This window comes from Apium graveolens, chromosome 3, assembly GCF_009905375.1.
Source record: "Apium graveolens cultivar Ventura chromosome 3, ASM990537v1, whole genome shotgun sequence".
NCBI classification, from domain to species: Eukaryota; Viridiplantae; Streptophyta; class Magnoliopsida; order Apiales; family Apiaceae; genus Apium; species Apium graveolens.
In genome coordinates, this window is record NC_133649.1 from 286,768,551 (window position 1) to 286,792,152 (window position 23,602).

At 41.5% G+C, this 23,602-nt stretch overlaps 1 non-coding gene across 1 annotated transcript; it reads right to left on the bottom strand.

The window, feature by feature from the left end:
• Nucleotides 1-986: 986 nt before the first annotated feature.
• On the bottom strand, nucleotides 987-1,093 carry LOC141715722 (small nucleolar RNA R71). Its single transcript, XR_012572474.1, has one exon. It is a non-coding gene; the product is annotated as a small nucleolar RNA R71 (small nucleolar RNA).
• Nucleotides 1,094-23,602: the final 22,509 nt, after the last annotated feature.

Here is a 23,602-nt window from a genome sequence, read left to right on the forward strand (position 1 = left end):
TCATCACTGTCACATGCTAAAGGTAATAACAATGGCTATAGAAGGAAGTAATAATGAAGTTGTGATCTCATGAGTGTTTTATTATTGATAAATTGAAGTGGTAGTTAAGTGGTTAATTAAGTAGTTAATTATAGTTAATATTTAATCAACAATTTTAAGTGTTATTATCTTAACATTGAGAAGTAATCATACATTGGTGAGTGAGTTAAATTAGACAATAAATTAGTCTGAGTCTCTGAGGGAACGAACTAGAAAGTATTCTATATTACTTGCGAACGCGTATACTTGCGTGAATATTAGTGCTTGTTTTCGCCCTAATAAGTTTTTGGCGCCGCTGCCGGGGACTCGGCGTATTTGTTTAGTTTATGTACTTACCATCATTGGTCATTAGGACTCAGTGATTAGGATGTAGTAGTTAATTACTCGTTTCGGTTGTGTTTCAGGTACTTTAGCAAGCGTTTATGCAAACTCGTTCTCGTGCTCGCAAGAGGACCTTAGATACAGCTGAGGAGAAAGACGAAGTTCTTGATACTCCGGAGAAGTTAGATTTTGAGGATTCGGATTCAGGAACTGAGCAGAAAGAACCAGTAAACATGGGAGATCGTATTGTTCAAGCTGATCCAGCTCTTATGGATTTTTCTCGGCCTAAAATTGATGACATTCAGTCAAGCATCCTTCATCCGGCTATTCAAGCTAACACCTTTGAAATCAAGCCGGGCACTATTCAGATGGTGCAGAATTCTGTTTCTTTTGGAGGAGCGGCAACTGAAGACCCCAACATGCACATAAGGAATTTTGTCGAGATCTGCAGCACTTTTAAGTATAATGGCGTGACTGATGAGGCTATCAAGTTGAGGCTTTTCCCATTCTTACTGAGGGATAAGGCTAAAGACTGGTTACATTCTGAACCAGCTGGGTCCATCACTACGTGGCAAGATCTTGCGCAAAAGTTTCTGGTGAAGTTTTATCCAATGGCAAAGACTGCTGCTATGAGGAGTGCTCTTACTCAGTTTGCGCAGCAACCTACAGAATCTATGTGCGAGGCTTGGGAACGCTACAAGGAAATGTTGAGAAAATGTCCACATCATGGAATGCCGGATTGGATGGTAATCACGGGTTTTTATAATGGTTTGGGGGCCCAATCTCGGCCCATGCTCGATGCAGCAGCGGGAGGAGCCTTATGGGCTAAAAGCTATACTGAGGCGTATAATCTTATAGAGACAATGGCTGCAAACGAGCATCAAAACCCAACTCAGAGGATGACGTCAGGCAAGGTCGCAGGTATTCTGGAAGTTGATGCAGCCACCGCTATTGCAACCCAGCTCCAAGCGCTATCAATGAAGGTTGATTCTCTGGCTACGTATGGAGTTAATCAAATAGCTATGGTTTGTGAGCTTTGTGCAGGTTCTCATGCTACGGATCAGTGTTCTCTTGTCAACGAATCTGTTCAGTATGTGAATAATTATCAGCGACAACAGCAGCGTGTGCCAGCGACCTATCATCCTAACAACAGAAATCATCCAAATTTCAGCTGGGGAAATAATCAGAATGCTATTCAGCCACCATATCAGCAAGGAGTAAGTAAACAGTTTAACCCACCTGGATTCCAGCAACCACAGCAGTATGCTACAAGGCAATCATATCCTCAACAGGGAAGTACAGCTACACCTACTAGTGCTGATTTTGAGGAACTTAAGCTATTGTGCAAGAGTCAGGCGGTTTCTATCAAGACCTTGGAAAATCAAATCGGTCAATTAGCCAATGCAGTGCTCAATCGTCAACCTGGCACTCTTCCCAGTGACACGGAAGTACCAGGCAGGAAGGAAGCTAAAGAGCAAGTCAAGGCTATTACCTTAAGGTCTGAAAAAGTAGCTGATGCTGAAAAGGCAAAAGAAGTCGAAGCTGAAGTTAGAGATGAAGAATCTAAGCAAAAGGAGAAAGCGGCGGAACCAAGGAAGACTACTGTTGAACACACTCTGCCTGAGGCTAATACAGGGGAAAAACAGCTCTATCCTCCACCACCTTTTCCTAAGAGATTGCAGCAACAAAAGCTGGATAGACAGTTCGGGAAGTTTCTGGAGGTGTTCAAGAAACTTCACATCAATATACCTTTCGCTGAGGCTCTGGAACAAATGCCTAGTTATGCAAAGTTTATGAAGACTATTCTTTCAAGGAAGGTGAAACTGGATGACCTTGAAACCGTTGCTCTCACGGAAGAATGCAGCGCTGTTCTGCAACAAAAGTTACCACCAAAACTAAAAGATCCAGGAAGCTTCACCATTCCTTGCACCATTGGCAATCTAACTTTTGACAAGTGCCTTTGTGATTTGGGAGCAAGCATTAATCTGATGCCGTTGTCGATCTTTAAAAAGCTGGATCTGCCTGATCCAAAACCCACATACATGTCGCTACAATTGGCTGACCGTTCCATTACTTACCCAAGGGGCATAGTTGAGGATGTGCTCGTCAAGGTGGATAAGCTCTTCTTTCCTGCAGATTTTGTTATTCTGGATTTTGAGGAAGATAAGAAGATTCCCATAATCTTGGGGAGGCCTTTCTTGGCTACTGGCCGTACCTTGATAGATGTGCAAAAAGGGGAACTTACTATGCGGGTCCAAGATCAGGATGTGACCTTCAACGTATTCAAGGCAATGAAATACCCTACAGAAGATGAGGAGTGCTTAAAAGTGGATGTGATTGATTCTGCGGTTACTTCGGAACTCGATCACATGCTAATGTCTGATGCATTGGAAAAGGCCTTAGTGGGGGATTTTGACAGCGATGATGAAGATAGCAATGAGCAATTACAATATCTGAACGCTTCTCCATGGAAGCGAAAGCTCGACATACCATTTGAATCTCTTGGTACTTCTGACCTTAAGAATGCTGAAGGGAAGCTCAAACCATCAATAGAGGAAGCACCTACCTTGGAGCTCAAACCATTACCTGAACACTTGAGGTATGCTTTTTTAGGTGATTCATCTACGTTACCTGTTATTATTTCAGCTGACCTTTCAGGTAGTGAGGAAGACAAGCTCTTAAAGATTTTGAGAGAATTCAAATCGGCTATAGGATGGACCATAGCAGACATCAAGGGGATAAGTCCTTCATATTGTATGCATAAAATTCTGTTAGAGGAAGGTAGTAAGCCAACTGTGGAACAGCAGCGAAGACTGAACCCGATCATGAAGGAGGTGGTGAAGAAAGAAATTCTGAAATGGCTAGATGCAGGCATCATTTATCCTATTTCTGACAGCTCGTGGGTGAGCCCCGTGCAATGTGTACCTAAGAAAGGAGGTATCATTGTGGTCGCAAATGAAAAGAATGAGCTCATCCCTACTCGAACAGTTACAGGATGGAGAGTATGCATGGATTATAGAAAATTGAACAAAGCCACAAGGAAGGATCACTTCCCTCTCCCATTCATTGATCAAATGCTTGACAGATTGGCGGGACATGAGTATTTTTGTCTTCTGGATGGTTATTCCGTGTATAATCAGATTTGTATTGCACCAGAGGATCAGGAAAAGACTACCTTCACTTGTCCATTTGGCACATTTGCTTTTCGTAGAGTTTCGTTTGGGTTATGTGGCGCCCCGACCACCTTTCAGAGATGTATGATGGCTATATTCTCTGACATGATTAGAAATAACGTCGAAGTGTTCATGGATGACTTCTCCGTCTTTGGACACTCATATGATGAATGTTTGAATAATCTGCGCGCCGTACTCAAAAGATGTGTGGAAACTAATTTGGTGCTTTATTGGGAGAAATGTCATTTTATGGTGCGTGAAGGCATTATCCTTGGGCATAAGGTCTCTAGCAAAGGTCTGGAGGTGGACAAGGCCAAGGTGGGAGTCATTGAAAATCTTCCCCCACCTAATTCGGTGAAAGGAATCCGTAGTTTTCTCGGTCATGCGGGTTTTTATCGGCGATTCATCAAGGACTTTTCAAAGATATCTAAGCCGTTGTGCAATTTACTTGAGAAAGATGTGCCTTTCAAATTTGATGATGAATGTTTGGCAGCATTCGAGACTCTCAAGGAGAGTTTGATCACGGCACCAGTTATTACAGTACCAGATTGGACAGAACCGTTTAAGATGATGTGTGATGCGAGTGACTATGCGGTAGGTGCAGTTCTGGGACAGCGCAAGAAAAATCTCTTCCATGTGGTCTACTATGTGAGTAAGACTTTAAATGGGGCCCAATTGAACTACACCACTACTGAGAAGGAGCTTTTAGCTATAGTCTTTGGCTTTGAGAAATTTCGATCTTATCTGCTTGGTACGAAAGTGACAGTATTCACTGATCATGTAGCTATTCGCTATCTGGTTTCTAAGAAGGATTCGAAGCCGAGACTCATTCGTTGGGTGCTTTTACTTCAAGAATTTGAGTTAGAGATCAAAGATAGAAAAGGTACTGAGAATCAAGTAGCTGACCATCTCTCTAGGTTGGAGAATCCCGATTCTACTTCACAAGATAGGACGTTAATCAATGAATCTTTTCCGGATGAGCAGTTGTTTGCAATTCAGGAGGAAGAACCATGGTTTGCAGATATTGTAAACTATCTTGTCAGCAATATAATGCCGCTTAATTTGACATCCGCTCAAAAGAAGAAGTTTCTGCATGAGGTGAAGTGGTATATGTGGGATGAACCATATTTGTTTAGACAGGGAGCTGACCAGATCATCAGGAGATGTATCCCGTTCTGTGAGACGGAGGGGATATTACGAGACTGCCATTCCACGGTTTATGGTGGACACTATGGAGGTGAGAAGACGGCAGCTCGTATTCTGCAAGCAGGTTTTTTCTGGCCTACTTTGTTCAAGGATGCTCATCAGTTTGTTTTAAGGTGTGATCGTTGCCAAAGAGTGGGAAATTTGTCAAGGAAGGATGAGATGCCATTAAATGTGATGCTTGAAGTCGAGGTCTTTGATGTATGGGGAATCGATTTCATGGGGCCTTTTATCTCGTCTTGCAATAATCAGTACATCTTGCTGGCAGTCGATTATGTCTCAAAATGGGTCGAAGTTAAAGCTTTACCGACAAATGATGCAAAGGCAGTGCTAAATTTTCTTCATAAGCAAATTTTCACAAGGTTTGGAATGCCTCGGGTAATCATAAGTGATGAAGGATCGCATTTTTGCAACCGTAAGTTCACTTCTATGATGCAGCATTATAATGTGAATCATCGAGTAGCTACTGCCTATCATCCGCAAACAAATGGTCAAGCGGAAGTGTCTAACAGAGAGATAAAGCGCATTCTAGAGAAGGTTGTTTGTCCGTCAAGGAAGGATTGGTCTTTAAAGCTCGATGAAGCTGTTTGGGCTTACAGAACAGCATACAAAACTCCACTTGGGATGTCACCGTTTCAGTTGTGTACGGTAAGGGATGTCATCTACCGGCGGAGCTTGAGCATAAGGCCTACTGGGCATTGAAGAAATTGAACCTGGATTTAGATGCAGCTGGTAAGAAAAGAATGCTTCAGCTTAATGAACTTGATGAATTTCGACTGCAAGCGTACGAGAATAACAAAATGTATAAGGAAAAGGTGAAGAGGTGGCACGATAGGAAGCTACATCCTAAGTTATTTGTGCCAGGGCAACAAGTTCTTTTATTCAACTCTCAGCTCCGACTTTTTCCTGGGAAGTTGAAATCAAGGTGGTCTGGACCTTTTATTATCAAAACTGTGTTTCCACATGGAGCGGTGGAAATTTTTGAGAATGATTTGGACCAAGCATTCAAGGTTAACGGTCAGCGGTTGAAGCACTACTATGGGGACATGGCAAACCGAGAGGTGGTTAGTGCCATTTTGTTGACTACTTGAGAAAGGTACGGAACGTCAAGCTAATGACGAAAAAGAAGCGCTGCGTGGGAGGCAACCCATGAATTGTTGTTACAGGAACCCTTAGAAGTTAATAACCTATCCAAAAACACAAAAAAAATCAGAAAACAGGGGCTGAAAATTTTTTTTCCAGAGACCCTCTGCGCGCCCGCGCAGCTTGCTGCGCGCCCGCGCAGCTTGCTGCGCACCCGCGCTGAAATGATGAGCGGCCGCGCAGGGGTCGAGTTCCAGAAAATTTTTTGCAGTTCAGAAAAAAAAAAAAAAAAAACACAAAAAATCCATCACAGAACATAAACCCACGAATTCTTTTCCCATTATCCCATGATTTTATCCCTCAACCCCACTCCTAATCTAATTTAACCTACTCCACACCCTATATATACATACACCTATCCTACATATCTCCCACAAACTTCCTACACTTAAACCCTCTCATAAACATCAAAAATCAGTTCTTACACACTTTTATTCACAAATCAATGGCACCCAAGAGAGCACGCACTATTGACAGCAGCAGCACAGTTCCTACTGCTGATTCATCAAGGGGTACTGCTGCAAGGCCTCGGTTAACTGACAGAGCTGCGGAGGAGGAGTACACTAGGCTGTTGGGGAAGCCAATTCTGAAGGAGAGGGGGTTTTTACCATCAGGGAGGGATGGTGAGTTGTTGCCCATGATTGCAGAGAAGGGGTGAATAGCTTTTTGTGAGTCACCCGAAGCAGTACCGATGAGTGTTGTTCGCGAGTTCTACGCGAACGCGAAGGCTGAAAAGAATGGGTTTTCTGTAGTTCGTGGGCTGACGGTTTATTATCATCCTGCGGCGATTCGCCGTGTGATTGGACAGCGAGAGAGGAAGCCCGAGGAGGAGAACTGGAATGAAAAGACTGCTGAGGATTTTGACTTGGATTTGATTTGTGCGACTCTCTGTCGACCGGGCACAGTTTGGAACCGCAGTCCAGCCAATAATGAGTATCGTCACTTTCCGGCGATCGCCATGAACAGGTATGCTCGTGCATGGAATGCATTTATATGTGCTAATATTTTGCCTTCTTCACATGCACACGAGGTCACAGTTGAGAGAGCACAGTTGTTGTGGGGAATTCTGAATGAAGAATACTATGTGGACCTTGGTGAGTTTATCTACCAAGGAATTCTGAAGTTTTTGAGGGGAGCAAAGCATATGAACATCCCTTATGCATCCACGGTTACGAAGCTATGCCGAGCAGTAGGAGTGAACTGGCCGGCTCATGAGCAGTTGCAGTTGCCAGCAGCTCCGATAGATTCTGGCACTCTGAATGGGATGCAGGAGTGGACCGGTGGTGAGCCTGAGGAGCATGGGCTGGGTTATCGTCTTCCAGGAGGACGTCCAGCACGAGGTGCTACTATGGCTAGGCCAGGGCGTGGTGAGGCTGGTTCTTCGAGAGCTCAGGAGGGTGCTGGGATGGGTGATGCCCAGTATATGAGGCTTTCACGGCGGATGGATGCCATGTATGAGACGCAGAGCAGGTTTGCTCAGGAGCTCACTCTTGCGTTAGGGACTGCTTTTCGAGGCCTTGGAGCTGATATCCAGTGGCCAGTTTTTGGTGAGGACTCTGCATACCCGCATACTCCACCCACTGAGGGTGATGATGATGATGACTCCGAGTAGGTATACCCTGTGTTCCTTTCTACTACCTTCACTGGGGACAGTGAAGATTTTAAGTTTGGGGGTGGTAGTTAAGGAATATTTTGTGTGTGTCATATAGCTGCATATTCATGATAGTTAGTTCATATAGTTACATAATTTTTGCCATATAGTTTTTTTTATGTAGCTTTATTTGTTTGTCATATCATATAGCTCATGCATATACCATGATCCCTTTTGCAATGATTTATCGACTGAATTGTGATATTGATGCGAGTGTAGTGATAACATTAAAGTGATATTAAGTTGTGTAGGTTGATATGCAAGCTAGAAGCACTTGTATTTTCACTAAGTCTTAGAGAATGTTTAAGGGCTAGATTGTTGTTATGATCTGATTATTTTCGAGGATAATCTATTTATTATGCTTAGAATTTGATAATAGGTTCTTAGTGGTAAAGGCATGAAAAAGAAAAAAAAATGGAGTAAAAATGGAATTTGTTGCTAGTTGTGGCTAGGCGTCAAATGGCTAGTAGTCGGCTCGCATGTTATGCGAGTAGTCTAGGGTTGAGCAAGATGGAGCGAAACGCACTTGCTCAGAGAGAAAAAAAAATAAATTTTGCATAATTGATCAAGAGTGGGCTCTTTGGTATTCGAGTTATTAAGTTCTTAGGGGACTTTGTGCCTAGTGACCTAAGGCTTTTAGAGTCTGGGATCCGCTAACCTAACGCTCGTTATATGGATACCATTGTATAAGTCTTTTATGGACCTCACTCATTGCACGGTCAAATAAGCATTTGAGTTGTAAATAAAAAGCACAATTCCGTAGTAAGCTCCAGAGTTCTTGTAGTGTTGTATATCACTTTGTGCCTAGAATTTTTATTCTTTGTATAATCGTAGGATTGCCTTGAAGATAGTCTAGTCATAGTAATTGGTCTAGTTCCGAAGCATATCTGTTAAGCATTTGCACACACCACGTTTCTGGCTGTATGTCCGTTTGCATGAGTTTATTGATCTTTAGTTGTCTAACTGCATTCGTTGAGATGTGACAATTTGGTTGGTTAATTGTAGTAAGGGGGATCGTTGCATTTTCATATAGATTGCATTCATGCATATTTTTATTTGTTTTGAGTCTGTGACGCTTGAGGACAAGCATCGATTTAAGTTTGGGGGTGTGATAAATGGCATTTTATACCACTTAGAATGTCTTAAAATGGCTTAAATTGGTGTCTTGAAATCAAGTATTTTGTGTATTTGATGCGTTTTTCTAGTGTTTATGCATTTCAGGGTATTAGTTGCATTTCGGAGGAGGAATCATCAAGAATAAGCCTTGGCATGTGTTCACCATTGCGAGAGGAAAAGAACGGGCAGATTACGGCGAAGAAACGGAGCAAACCTGGATTTTTTCCAGTAGGGTCCTGCGCGCCCGCGCAGCAATGCTGAGCGGCCGCGCAGCAGCCTTGCGCGCCCGCGCAGAAATGCTGAGCGGCCGCGCAGGGTCGGGGAAAAGGATAAATTATTTTAGACTTCTACTTCTGTTTGGCTTCCAACTTCTATGTAATCTGAGTTTTATGGGACTATTATATAAGTAGATTTGAGACGTTTTCACAGAGAAAAAAAAGGAGATTATGTTTTAGATTGTGTTTTGCGCAAGAAGCGAAGGAGATAAGGAAGAAGACCGATTTAGCACACTGCAGCAAAGAGGAAGCATATTTTCTTATGATTCTTGTTTCGTTGTAACGTTGGATGCTAGTTTTCTTGCTTTGACTTATTTACTCTTGTGACGTACTCTGTTTTAATATAATTAGTTTAGTTATTATTTTCTTGTGTTGTTTATTATGATTTCATATGAACCCATGATGGCGATAAGTTCTATTATGGGCTAATCGTGATCATGGGGTTGCAACGGATTGATTATGGAATTCTTTAGTTAATTGTTTAATACTTTAGTGTGTGATGATTGCATGATATCTAGTATTGGTTGTGCGTATTCGTCTTATGTGTGTCGCGAACATATAAGATAGGGTGTTAATCTCTTGTGAAGCGACGGTGGATCTTGAGATTTAGAACTTGCCATGCTAGCATAGGTTCATGTACGTTGAGCATGATTAGTGGGTAATTCTAACAGTTTTATTTGCCCTATGTAATCAAAAGGAATAACTTGTGCTTAAATCGTTGTGTTGTCAATTTCTGTAGACATATAGGAACTCAACATAATTGATGACTATTCAACTTCTATCTTAATTGTGGATGTTTGGTAGAATGGTATTAGTACAATGAAAGTTGGCTTTTATCAATTTCGTGTTATTCGATTAATTTTATCACTGTCACATGCTAAAGGTAATAACAATGGCTATAGAAGGAAGTAATAATGAAGTTGTGATCTCATGAGTGTTTTATTATTGATAAATTGAAGTGATAGTTAAGTGGTTAATTAAGTAGTTAATTATAGTTAATATTTAATCAACAATTTTAAGTGTTATTATCTTAACATTGAGAAGTAATCATACATTGGTGAGTGAGTTAAATTAGACAATAAATTAGTCTGAGTCTCTGAGGGAACGAACTAGAAAGTATTCTATATTACTTGCGAACGCGTATACTTGTGTGAATATTAGTGCGTGTTTTCGCCCTAACAAATGTATGAGCTTCGGTTTCGGGCTCCAGAGTTTGGGTACGGCGGCTCCTACAGGCCTGTAATTCAGCAATCTTCGTTGAAGTACTGGAACGGAGAGCTGATCATGCTCCGGGGTTTGGATTTGTATTATCTTCCCCATTTTGCTTCGAAGGGAGTCCGGACTCGGTTCCGTAGGGATGTACTCCGGGGCGAAGCTATCCGGCTGATGTTTTCTTTTTGCGAATGCTTGGGTTTTCAGATGACGCATGATACTTTTATGATTCATAGGACCATGAATAGGCTAGGCTGTAAGTAGTTTCTTCTTCTTCCCGGACTTCTTATATGCCTTCTTGTCCGGACCTGTTATCTGCTTTCTTTTGCTATGAGTTTTTATTGTTTTTGACTTGTGTTTTTTGTTCCATTTCAGGTTTGCCTCATTACAATACAGACATGTCATCTTCTGCATACAGTGATGCATTGAAGGGTTTTGGTAAGGTTTTTAAGTTGCTGAAGAAGAATGCTGCTGCTGGGTCCGGATCTAACGCCTCTGGTGAGGAGGGATCCCAGAGTAATGCGGTTCCGATTCCAGAACCTGAAGTTGATGTGAATCATGCTGGTCCATAGCTAGATGCTGAAGCTAAAATTGGAGATGAGTTTGCTAATCTTGAGGACCTTGGTCCTATAGGCGAGGCTTCGGGTGGTGATTCTGGAAGGAGGAGGAAGAGGCTTCGCACCCTTGAAAGTAAGCCTCCTCGGGCCGAAAACTTTGAGGCTGGTTCCGGGTCCGGGGCTAGTAAAGGAAAGAATGTTGATGAAGAGGGTCCGGACGAAGGTGGTCCAGGGCTGGAGGAAAAAGTTGCTCGTTTCATGGCTGAGATTCCTACTCAAACTGAGTGGAGAAGGATGAATCAGTCCCGATTCGATGCAACTATGAAGGAGTGTTCCCGGCTCTGGGGTCAGGTATTTCTTCTTTCTGTTCTTGTTTCTTGTGTTGATTTGCCTTAGAATGTTTTTCTAAGTTTTCTATTTTTTGCAGCTTGGCGAGTATATGGCCGAATCAGCTTTTCTGGCCTACAATGAGCTTAAAAACTCCCGGAGTGCCATTGCTGATAAGGACTCGGAGATTAGTCAGCTCCGGGACTATATAATTGTGAAGGACAATTCTCTGTCCGGATTGAATAAGCATCTGAATGAAGTAACCATCCGGGCTGAAAATGCTGAAAAGGAGGTTTCTGACTTGAAATCCGAACTTGCTGAGCTTCGGAGGCAGATGTCTGCTGTGCGTCCGGAGGCCGAGGTTATTGAGGAGTTCAAAATGTCCGAGGAGTATGATAAAGCTCTTGCTAATGCTGGTGCTCCGGAGATAGCTCGCTGCTAGTTGGTTGCTGAATGACATATCAAGACCAATCTGGAGGCTGATTGGGATAGCTTCGTCTCAGAGTTTATTAAGGCCAAGGAAGATATTGAGCTCGGATTAGGGGAACCGGAGCTGTTCGACGGGCCCTGCCCCAGCTTCCTGCCTCCTTGTGCTCCGGAGTCTTGACTTTTTAATGAATTTGCTATTTCTTGAAGACTTTTGATGAATTTGATTCTTGTAATATTCGTACTTTGCTCCGGGCTCGTTCGAGTCCGGTGACTCTTTAATGTTTGCTTTTCTTGCTGTTATTTTACTTTGTTTTTTCAGTTTGTTTTTGCCTTAGAATATTTTTCCAAGTAAAATTTATTGCTCTAGTCCTGACTAACTTCTTGTCCGGACTAGTAGTTAGCTTTTTTACTTAGGAATTTTATTCCAAATGAAAATGGTTGCACTAGTCCAGAATTATATCATGTCCGGACTAGTGGTTGCTTTTAGTTGGAAAATTAATTTTAAGTAATCCTGGTTGCTCTAGTCCTGACTAATAGCTTGTCCGGACTATTGGTTGCTTTTAATTATAAAATTAATTCTAAGTATAAATGGTTGCTCTAGTCCTGACTAATAGCTTGTCCGGACTAGTGGTTGCTTTTAGTTAGAAAATTAATTCTAAGTAAAAATGGTTGCTCTAGTCCTGACTAATAGCTTGTCCGGACTAGTGGTTGCTTTCAGTTAGAAAATTAATTCTAAGTAAAAATGGTTGCTCTAGTCCTGACTAATAGCTTGTCCGGACTAGTGTTTGCTTTCAGTTAGAAAATTAATTCTAAGTAAAAATGGCTGCTCTAGTCCTGACTAATAGCTTGTCCGGACTAGTGTTTGATTTTGAAAAATATGTAAAGGATAAAAGCTTTTCATTAATCATTCATGCAAGATTGAAGGAGAAATAGATTGGTTGCTTGCCATATTGGCTATAAGTTTTTTGGTTGCTTTGTTTGCTTTCCTACTGGTACAATTTTCTTAGCCTTAGTCCATGCCATGTGTTTGGGACTTCTGAGGCATCCATGTTCAGGAGCTTGTAGGTTCTTGGCCTGAGGACTTCTTTGATCTTGTATGGTCCTTCCCATTTGGGCACTAGTTTTCCAGTATTTATGGGATCTGAAGCTTCAGTGTCTCGAAGCACTAAGTCTCCAACTTGGAAGTTTTTGACTCTTGACTTCTTGCTGAAGTGTTCTCTTGTTTTCTCCTTGTACTTTTCCATCCTTTCTACAGCCTGGTCCCGGATCTCATCGATTAGCTTCATGTTTGTCCTCAGTCCTTCTTCATTTGCTTCTTCTTCAAAGTTTATTGCTCTGTGGGAAGGAGAGCCCACTTCAATAGGAAGCATTGCTTCTGTTCCATAAGCTAGCTTGAATGGGGTTTCTCCAGTACTTGTCCTTGGGCTTGTCCTGTAGGACCAAAGTACATTTGGTAGTTCTTCTGGCCATTTGCTTTTGCTTTCTTTGAGTCTTTTTTCGATACCTCAGAGCAGGATTCTGTTAGTTACTTCTACTTGGCCATTTCCTTGGGGATATGCCACTGATGATTTTCTGTGCTTGATCCCGCGCTCCTGGAGGTAGGACTCGAACTCTGATCCAATGAATTGGGGCCCATTGTCTGATACTAGGACTCGTGGTATCCCGAACCTCATCAAAATGTTGTCCATGAACTTTATGTAGTCTTGTTTATTTATTGTCCTCATTATTTTTACTTCGACCCATTTTGTCATGTAATCAATAGAGACCAGCAGGTACTCGAGGTCTCCTTTGGCCCGGGGGAAGGGTCCCATAATGTCAATACCCCAAACAGCGAAGGGTATAGGTGAGAGGACCGAGGATGGTAGGACTGGGCTGATCCGGGACACATTGCTGAAGAGCTGGCATTCCTTGCACTTCTTGATGAATTCTATTGCGTCATGATGAATTGTTGGCAAGTAGTAGCCTTGTCTTATAATCTTATGAGCTAGGGCCTTTGCAGACATGTGGTCTCCGCATATCCCTTCATGCACTTCTGCCAAACAATACTTTGCTTCTTCTAGGCCAATACATTTTAGGATAGGAGACGAGAAGGTGCTGCGGTAAAGTATTCCTTCTTCGAGGAAGAACTTGGCTGCTTTTGCTTTCAGTCTTTGAGCTTTTCCTTTGTCTTCTGGGAGCTCCCCTTTGTCCAAGTAGTTTATGAAGGGAGTCATCCAGTTTTGACTGCTTTTTATCTCCAAGATCTTTCTGAATTCAACGAATGGTTTGTGGAGTTCTTCGAAGTAGACTGAGCAGTCCAGATCTGATAAGTTCCGGACTAATTTGGATAGAATATGTGCTTCTTCATTTTCTTCTCGGCATATCTGAAGGACTTGATGGCTTAGAATTGAAGCTAAGTAGCTCTGAACCAGTGATTGGTACTTCGCCAGAGTAGGGTCCTTTGCTATGTATTCTCCATTTGTTTGCTTGACCACTATCTGGGAGTCGCTGTATATTTTTAAGTACTGGACCCTTAGAGTCCGGGAGAGCTTTAGTCATGCGATCAATGCCTCATATTCTGCTTGATTGTTTGTTGCTGGAAAGCTGAAAGATATAGTTGTCTGAACCTTGAATCCTTCTGGATTCTTGAGTATGAGTCCGGCTCCTGACCTTTTGCTTGTTGAAGAACCATCTACCTTTAAGGTCCAGGCTCTCGGACTTGTTTCCTTTTTTGGCTCCTGATCCATGTCCATAGGTTCCGGATCTTGGTCTGGGAAGTTGCATTCGATTATGAAATCTGCAAGTGCTTGAGCTTTGATGGCAGTCCTGGGAATGAAGCTTAAATTGAATTGGCTCAACTCCACAGCCCAATTAACAAGTCTTCCCGAGATATCTGGCTTGTGAATTATTTTCCTTAGTGGTTGATTTGTCACTACTCTGATTTCTCTTCCTTGGAAGTAATGTCTGAGTTTTCTTGAAGTTGTTACTAAGGCGAAGGCAAACTTTTCCAATCTTGGACATCTTATTTCTGCATCTTTTTTTGTATTTGGCTTACGTAGTAGACTGGTTGCTGTGTTCCATTCTCCTCCCTGATTAGGGCAGCTCCTACAGCTTGTGCTCCTGCTGACAAGTATAAGTAGAGAGGCTCTCCTGGCTGAGCTTTAGTTTGGACTGGTGGCTGAGAGAGGTAGAACTTGATTTCTTCGAATGCCTTTTGGCACTCCGGACTCCAGTTCACCTCTTTCTTGTTGGTTGCTCCTTTGAGTAAATCAAAGAATGATAGGCACCACTCTGCTAGCTTTGAAACAAATCTTCTGAGTGCTGCTAGGGACCCTGCTAGCTTCTACACATCTTTTTGGGTCCTGGGAGCTTTCATCTCCTGGATTGCTTTTATTTTCTCCGGATTGGCTTCTATGCCTCTGTTGCTGATCATGAATCCTAGGAACTTACCTGTTCCTACTCCGAAGGTGGATTTTTCCGGATTCAGCTTGAGTTGGTTCTTCCTTAGGTTGTCAAAGCATTCCTTCAGATCTTCCACATGCCCTGTTATAGTTGTTGATTTGGAAATCATGTCATCGACATAGCACTCCAAGTTCCTCCCAATCTGGGACTTGAATATCTTGTTCATTGCTTTTTGGTAAGTGGATCTTGCGCTGGTAAGCCCGAAGGGTAGCATCACATAAGTGTAGACTGCTCTGTGAGTTATGAATGCTGTCTTAGGAATGTCCTTCGGGTTCATCTTTATCTGGTTGTATCCGGAGAAGACGTCCATGAAATTTAGCATGACGTGTCCTGAGGTGGGATCTATCAGTTGATCAATATTTGGTAGAGGGTATGGGTCCTTCAGGCATGCATCATTTAGATCAGTGTAGTCCACACACATTCTCCATTTGCCGTTGGACTTCTTAACCATGATCACATTAGCTAGCCACTCCGGATATTTGATTTCTTTGATGATTCCTTCTTTGAGTAGCTTTTCTACTTCTTCGTCAATGACTCTTTGCCTCTCCGGAGCAAAGTTTCTTCTCTTCTGTTTGACTGGTTTTCTGTTAGGGTTGACATCCAAACTGTGCATTGCTATGGACTCATGTAGTCCTGGCATGTCCCTTGGACTCCAGCCAAAAACATCTCTGTACTCCCGGAGCATGGACACCAATCTCTCTTTGAAGGACTCCTCGAGTCCTGACACAACTTTCACTTTTTTGCTAGAATTGCTTTTATCTACTTGGACTTCTTCTGTTTCGACTGCAGCCTCGATTTTTACTTGTTCTTTGTTTGAAACCATTTGATAAATTCGAGCTTCAGAGTTCTTCTTCATATAGATGTTTTCTTGTTCAGGTTCTTTGGTTGCTTGCATGGTAGGACTAGGTTGGTCTAGGACTTGATTTACCATGACTTGGTTACTTTCCAGTTCTTCTGGACTTGTTTTGTTCGCTTCTTCCCGTGTCCGGGGTCGGTACTTCTTCATGCTTTGTTGCTTGAGAAAGACTGTAGCCTTCCTTTTGTTATCTTGATGTGTCTTTGCCATAACTAATCCCTGGTTGTAGCATGTTTCAGCAACTCCATAATCTCCTTTAATCTCCCCGACTCCTGTCGGGGTTGGGAATTTGATCTTGAGATGGGAGATTGAAGTTATTGCTTGCATCATGGTTAGAGCTGATCTGCCAATGATTCCGTTGTATGAAGAAGGAGCTTTGATCATATAAAACTTGATGACATGAGTCACTTGGTTAGGAGCAGTTCCGAAAATGACTGGCAGGTACAAAGTTCCTTGGATCGGGACTAAGTTGTGCTCGAAACCATAGAGTGGGTCCTCCCGGCACTCACTTGAGCGGACGCTTCCTAACTGCATTCTATCCACTGTGTGCTTGAAGAGAATATTTACTGAGGAACCATTGTCTATGAGCATTCTTCTCACTTCATTGTCAAAGATGTCCAGAGTGATAACCAAAGCTGTATTGTGATGAGGGTTGACTCCTTCGTAGTCCTTGCTGCTGAAGGATATCACCAGGTCTGGGAGTGATTGGATTGGGAGCACTTCTTCGCCGAAGTCCGGGCTCCGAGGTGGGGAGTAGGATTCACCTAGGACCACATTGACTATATTCTTTCTTCTCTTCTGCGCTTCCCCTCTGTTATCCCGGACTAAGTACTTGTTCATGTTCCTCTTTTTCACTTGATCCTCAATGAAGTACTTGAGTGATAAGCAGTTCTCAGTCTTGTGGCCATGGGTCTCGTGGTAATCACACTGCCTGTTGTAAGGCCTGCTCTCCGGAGGAGTTTGCATTGGTTTTGGAGGATAATAGAAAGGCTTGTCTTTTACCTCTTTCAAGATTTCCTCCCGGGTCATATTAAGAGGAGTCCAGTCCGGCTCCTTCTTCAGCTCCCGGGGTTGCTTCGCGGGTCCTAGGTCACTGCTTGACTCCTTCTTAGGACCAAGTCTCTGGAAAACCAGAGTAGTTTGTCTTTCTTGGCCTTGGTTGCTTTGTTTGAACTTCTTATCCTGATGGTAACCCCCTTTCGGTCGGTCATCAGTGTTTTTGCTCCTGGACCCCCCATTCCGGGTCATCCTCATTTCCTGGAGCACATCTGTTTCCTTAATAAATCTGGCGGCCATTGAGTAAGCTGCTGCAAGGCTTCGACTCCTTATTGATTAGCTCCACTATATATCTCTCATTGTGCTCTGGGTCCAAGTTTCTTCTGAAAATGCTTAAAGCTTCCCTCTCATCCAGACTTGAAACTTTATTGATTACTTCCTGGAACCGGCGCATGTATGCAGAGAGGGACTCATTGTCATGCTGCCGGATTGTCTCCAGGTGACACATGTGCATTTCGTGCATTTTGTTTGCCCGAAATCTCCAAAGGAAGGAGGCTCGAAATTCCTTCCAAGAGTGGATGCTGCGGGAGGGGATTCCGCTGAACCATCTCTGGGCCCCCCTTAAGAGTTGAAGTGAAAAACCTTGATTTCGTTAAGTCATTGTAGTAATATATCTGCGCTATCTGTTCAAAGTAGTTCAAGTGCTCCTCCGGGTATCCTAGTCCATCGAAGGAGTCGAAGTTGTAATGCTTCAAGTTCCGCTACCGGGGGATAGCTTCCAGGGAGTGGCTGAATGGAGTTAATGTTTCTCCGACCTCTACTCCTGAGTCTCTATCCATCTTTCTCTGCAATTAATAGATCATATCTTTTAGGTCCTTCTGCCCCTCTTCTTCTTCATCATCAGAAATCAGCTCCGGAGTAGGATCTCTCCGGGTTCTTTTGCTCCTAGACTTGGCCAACTTTTCTTCTTCTAGCTGCATTCTCTTTTGGATCTTTAGCTCAAGATTTGCTTCTTCTTCTTCTTTCCTGATTTGCTCCCGGACTTCTTCCAACTTTCTCTGCTTAGCAGCTTCTGCTTCTTTCTTGCTTTGATCTTTTTTGCTTTTCTTCCCTTTGGCTCTAATTCGGTCGAACACAGATCTCTTCGATTGCTGGGAGTCCTCGGACTCCTCCGGTTCCTCCTCTAGTTCGGCTTCTTCTTGGAGCCGGGTCTGCTCCTGCCTATATAGTCTGATTGCTTCTGCTAGTTCATCACTTGTAAGGTTGGCCATGTGCTCTTCGGCTACCGGGACATTGGTGTACTTGTACTGATTGAGCTCTATGAGGATCCTGGCATCCCTGGTGTTTACGATTTTCTCCACTACAGGAGTGTGTAGTGGTTGCTCCTGGAACGTTTCTCTCTCGGCTCCTGGGTCAAGGGCCTGGGAGTGGTCCGGCTCCTGGACCTGAGCACTAGCAGATGGTCTTCTAGAGGTATTCTTTCCTGGTCTTGCCATTTCTCAACAATACCAACAACAAATAACAACAATATGCCACAGAGAATATCGGTCTAAGGTTGCTTTATGAAATTTGCATAAACTACCCAGAATAACAACAAACACTAACAAATAGCTTCCTGGGAGCAGTTTAAATAATTTCCTGGGACTACTCAACGATGAAGTATAACACAAATGCCAAATTCAAACTAAAGAAATAACGATTAAAACTAACGATAGCTCACACAAACGTGGCTTTAATCAAAAGAACGGGCTCACACAAACGTGGCCTAAAATAACGAGCACACACAAACGTGGCTGAAATAAACAACATTCATGCTTCTGGAAGATGTTGGTTGCTTGGGTTCTTACAAGTTTGAATAAATGGACTCTTTGAAGAGTTTGTTGATGAAGGTGAATCCAGGGGCACCGAGACCCAAGGATGGAGAGCCCCTCCTTCTAGCGCCAAATGATAACTCCTGGTGGCGGGGCTGCTCCTTCGACGCTATTCTGGATCCTTCGCCGCTGTAGAGGTGTAGCGGTGGTTGGGTTCCTACAAAACAACACCGGAAGGGGGGTTGGAGTCCCGTGGCACCTCCGGCGTGAGAGTAAGAACTAGCTTTTTGGGAAGATGAAGATGAATATGAATGCAAGATGGCTGTGTGTGTATATGAGTGTGAGAGAGTGATTAACCCCAAAACCTCACCTTCTTGGGCTATTTATAGCCCAAGGGTAGGGTTTTGGGGTTGGTACCTTTAGATCATAGCCATTGGTTCTGGGAGCGGAGGACACCTGGCTGGAGTGGATGCTTTACACGTGTCAGTGCGGGACTTGACGAGGAATGTTCTGGGGATCCTCTAACACGTGCCCTGATTATTCCCATGATTGATGTGTGACAGTTGTCCCCATCACGTGCCTGGGCCAATGTCTCACGTGCTGGGATATACCAAGGTTAGGCTTGCGGGACTGAGCTGGTTAGGATTGGTAGTGTGTGGGACTACCTCTCCCAGGAGCTGCATGGAGTTAGGAGCCTAAGAGTAGTCCTCCCAGGAGCTATATAGAGTTAGGAGCCTAGGAGTAGTCCTCCCATGAGCTATATGGAGTTAGGAGCGTAGGAGTAGTCCTCCCAGGAGCTATACGTACTATCACATGTCATAGTATATTGTGATTGATCTCGATTTATTTCTAGATTTGAAATAAATTATTTAAACTTATACTCAACATATCTAACCTGTAAATGAGAATTTTAGAATTTACTTTAAATTAGTGATACACATTACAATTTACAAGACACTTCAACATAGTGTCTTGTGAACACATGAGATGACGAAATCAGAATGAATGGAAAAGAAAGTTTATATGTGTATACATGGGTAGAGAGTAGGTTGTTAGGTGGGAGATCCTATATGTTAAATATTTTTAATAATATAGTAAAGATGATATATTTGTTTTTACATTAACTCGGGATATCTCGAGATCGTTTGTAGATATACAAGCAATACTGAAACTAACTTACAGATAGTATCTTGATCTTTCAATGTTTACTTTTTTCTTTGAGATAATGAATATGGCATTAATATGGCACAAATAATTTCTTCTAGGTTCGGATTAGGATGAGAGATAGTTTTTATAGATAGCGGGGTGCTCACTATCATTTTCTTTTGATATAAAATTATCAAATTTTGAAATACTTATTATAGAATAAAGTGACCTAAATTGAAAATTTTAGTTTACCAAGACGTAGCTGCAATTTAAAAAATATATAAAAAATGAATAATATATATCTAATACATTTTGTTATATTTAAAGTTTTAGTTATTTCTTTTACATAAAAATATAATAATACATATATAGAATTTTTTTTCTTTAAAATGTTTTTAGATACAAATATAGAATATTATATATATGTATATATATAATAATTGCAAAAAGTGTATTTTAGTTATTAAGTTTTAAAAATTAGTAAAATACTCTAAAATTTTACTCTATCAGTCCCGTTTTGTTTGGACACAAAGATTAAGAAATAAGAATATTGTAATGGAAATGTGTAAGAAAAGTGGGTAAGTAGTGCATCACGTCAACATTTAAGTAATAGATTAAAAAAATAATGAGTTTAGTAAGAAGTAGTTGGGGTAGGACCCATTAATAATAATTGATTAGAAACTAGTGGGAGTCAGAGGACTCCATTTGACTTTTTAATTTATTAAAATTTACTTTTTTTGGGAAAGTTTTAAAATGTTAATAATTGGATGGAAGTGGTACATTCCAAAATAGAAAATGTTAACAATTGAGTGGGACAACTCAGTCCCGTTTGTTTGATTTATGAGATAGTGTGGTTCAACACACATTTTAAGGTGAATATAAAGTATAGTTTTATAATTTAAAAAATATTCTTAATTAAAATTTAAACATTCAGTTTTTTATTCAAAAACATAAAATTATAAAAATATGTTACATACCTATATTTTTTATGCAACTTAAAATGTGCGTCAAACACTCTCTCTGAAATGTAAACATATGAGAGAGTAGAAGGAGTATAAGTTAGTTTCGTTTATTCACATATCGAGGTTATCACTTTTCTTGATCAATCTTTTCACATTCAGAAGAAATGCTCAATAACAATTATCAATTACATTTTCGATTGAGCTGATCGATTTTCGAAAATGTCACAACACTTTTCTCAATCAGTGTTTCCATTCTGTTGTTCTTGAATTCTTTTGTATTCAAAAACAATGTTCGATAATATATCTACAGTTACATTTTTTGATTGAGAAGATCAATTTCCGAGAACACCACAATATGAAGGAAAACATATTGCTTCGTTGCAGGAACGACAGTTGTATTGTTTCAGTTATTCAGATGGCAATCATATATATTGTACTTTCGATAACTTCAGCAACAGGTATGTATGTATATATGATATTTTCCTTAATTAATATCTCAACATCTTTTATCTGTTCTCGAATCTTATTAGTATTAAATTTAAGAAATTTTAGGAGACATTGAAATCGATTTGCCTTGGCCGTAAAACCAAGGTTTCTCCATTTACAAATTCACCACTGGTTCAAAAGAACACTCCAACAAATTATCATGCTCACTATTAACTAATTCACTTAAAACTTTAGATTCAGCTACAATTGCATTTTTGGAAGGCATATCAAAATGGTAATGAATTCTACATTCTAAATTTATATCCGCATTATTCTCAGAGCCAAATGTAATCATTGTAGAATCATCCTTCGAAGAATTTTCAACGTCTATATTTGAGACTATGACATCTTCTTGCACAACACTTACAAGGATATAAAATAAATCAGTAATCTTTTTTGATTTAATCCCCGTCTCCTTACTTTCTCCAAACTCTGCTTCATTTGCCCCAATCCCAGCAACCAACCCCTTATTTTTGACCCCTGCACCACTCCCATCCTTCAACCCAACTTGATCCTCAACCTTCACCTCGTAATCAGTCTCTCAAACCTTTACCATATCAATACTTTCGCTCCCAACCAATAATTCACCTGCAAAACAATATCGTTTTCTTTCACCACCAACAACCCACAATCATCCTCATACACCATATAATCGTGCTCATTTCCATCATCCCTCTATCTACTTCCCTATTATCAACCCCCACACCACTCTCATCCTTAAACCCAACTTGATCCTCAACCTTTACCTCACAATCATTTCCCCAACCCCACAAACTACCTCCCCATTTTCGACCCCCGCACCACTCTCATCCTTCTTTCCATGATCCTCAACCTTCACCTCATAATCATTCCCTGCAACCTCAACAATACCACCCTATTTTCGACCCCCACACCACTCTCATTCTTCTCAAAAACTTGATCATCAACCTTCACCTCACAATCAACCTTTCCACCCTTTACCATACCAAAATTTCCAATCTCAACCAACAATTCACCATGCAAGGCCCCACATTTACCCGTCTCCGCTAACAACCTGCCATCATTCACCTCATTCCCAATGACCCCTCCCTCATTTTCCACATCCACACCATCAACAAGATCACAATCACTCACCCCATCAACAAAAACATGATCACATACATTGTCATTCCTCTTCATGGTCCCACCTCTGACTAGATGCTAGAGATCCTGGGTTAAACTCAATCTGCAGCAGCTAGTCAGTGGTGGGACCATGAAGGGGAATGACAATGTGTGTGATCATGTTTTTGTTGATGGGGTGAGTGATTGTGATCTTGTTGATGGTGTGGACGTGGAAAATGAGGGGGTGGTTATTGGGAATGAGGGGAATGATGGCAGGTTGTTGGAGGAGACGGGTAAATGTGGGGCCTTGCATGGTAATTGTTGGTTGAGATTGGAAGTGTCGATATGGTTAAGGGTGGAAAATATGATTGTGAGGTGAAGGTTGATGATCAAGTTTTTGAGAAGGATGAGAGTGGTGCAGGGGTCCAAAATGGGGTGGTATTGTTGAGGTTGCGGGGAATGATTGTGAGGTGAATGTTGAAGATTATGGCAAGAAGGATGGGAGTGGTGCGGGGGTTAAAAATGGGAAGTTAGTTTTTAGGGTTGGGGAAATGATTGTGAGGTAGAGGTTGAAGATCAAGTTGGGTTTAAGGATGAGAGTTGTGTGGGGGTCGATAATGGGGAAGTAGATGTTAGGGATGAGGGAAATGAGCATGATTACATGGTGGATGCGGATGATTGTGGGCTGTTGGTGGTGAAAGAAAATGATATTGCTTTGAATGGTGAATTATTGGTTGGGAGCAAAAGTATTGATATGGTAAAGGTTGGGGAGACTGATTACGAGGTGAAGGTTGATGATCAAGTTTAGTTGAAGTATGGGAGTGGTGCAGGGGTCAAAAATAAGGGGTTGGTTGCTAGGATTGGGGTGAATGAAGTAGAGTTTGGAGAAAATAAGGAGACTAGGATTAAATTAGAAGAGGTTACAAATTTATTTTTTTTCTTGTAAGTGTTGTGCAAGAAGATATCATAGTCCCAAATGTAGACATTGAAAATTTTTCGAAGGATGACTCTACAATGAATACAATTGACTCTGAGAGTTATGCGAATATAAATTAAGAATGTGGCATTCATTACCATTTTGATATGGCTGCCAAAAATGCAACTGTAGCTGAATCTAAAGTTTTAAGTGAATTAATTAATAGTTAGCATGTTAATTTGCTGGAGTGTTGTGGACCAGTGGTGATTTGTAAATGGAGAAACTCTGGGTTTTACGGCCAAGTCAAATCCATTTCAATGCCTCCCAAAAGTTCCTAAATTTAACAGTTAAAATATACTGAGATGTTAATTGAGGAAAAGACAACTCTAAGAGATATTATATGAATATAAATTGAAATGAAGTGGGTAAGTACTTGATTTTTTTCATTATATGTGATATATT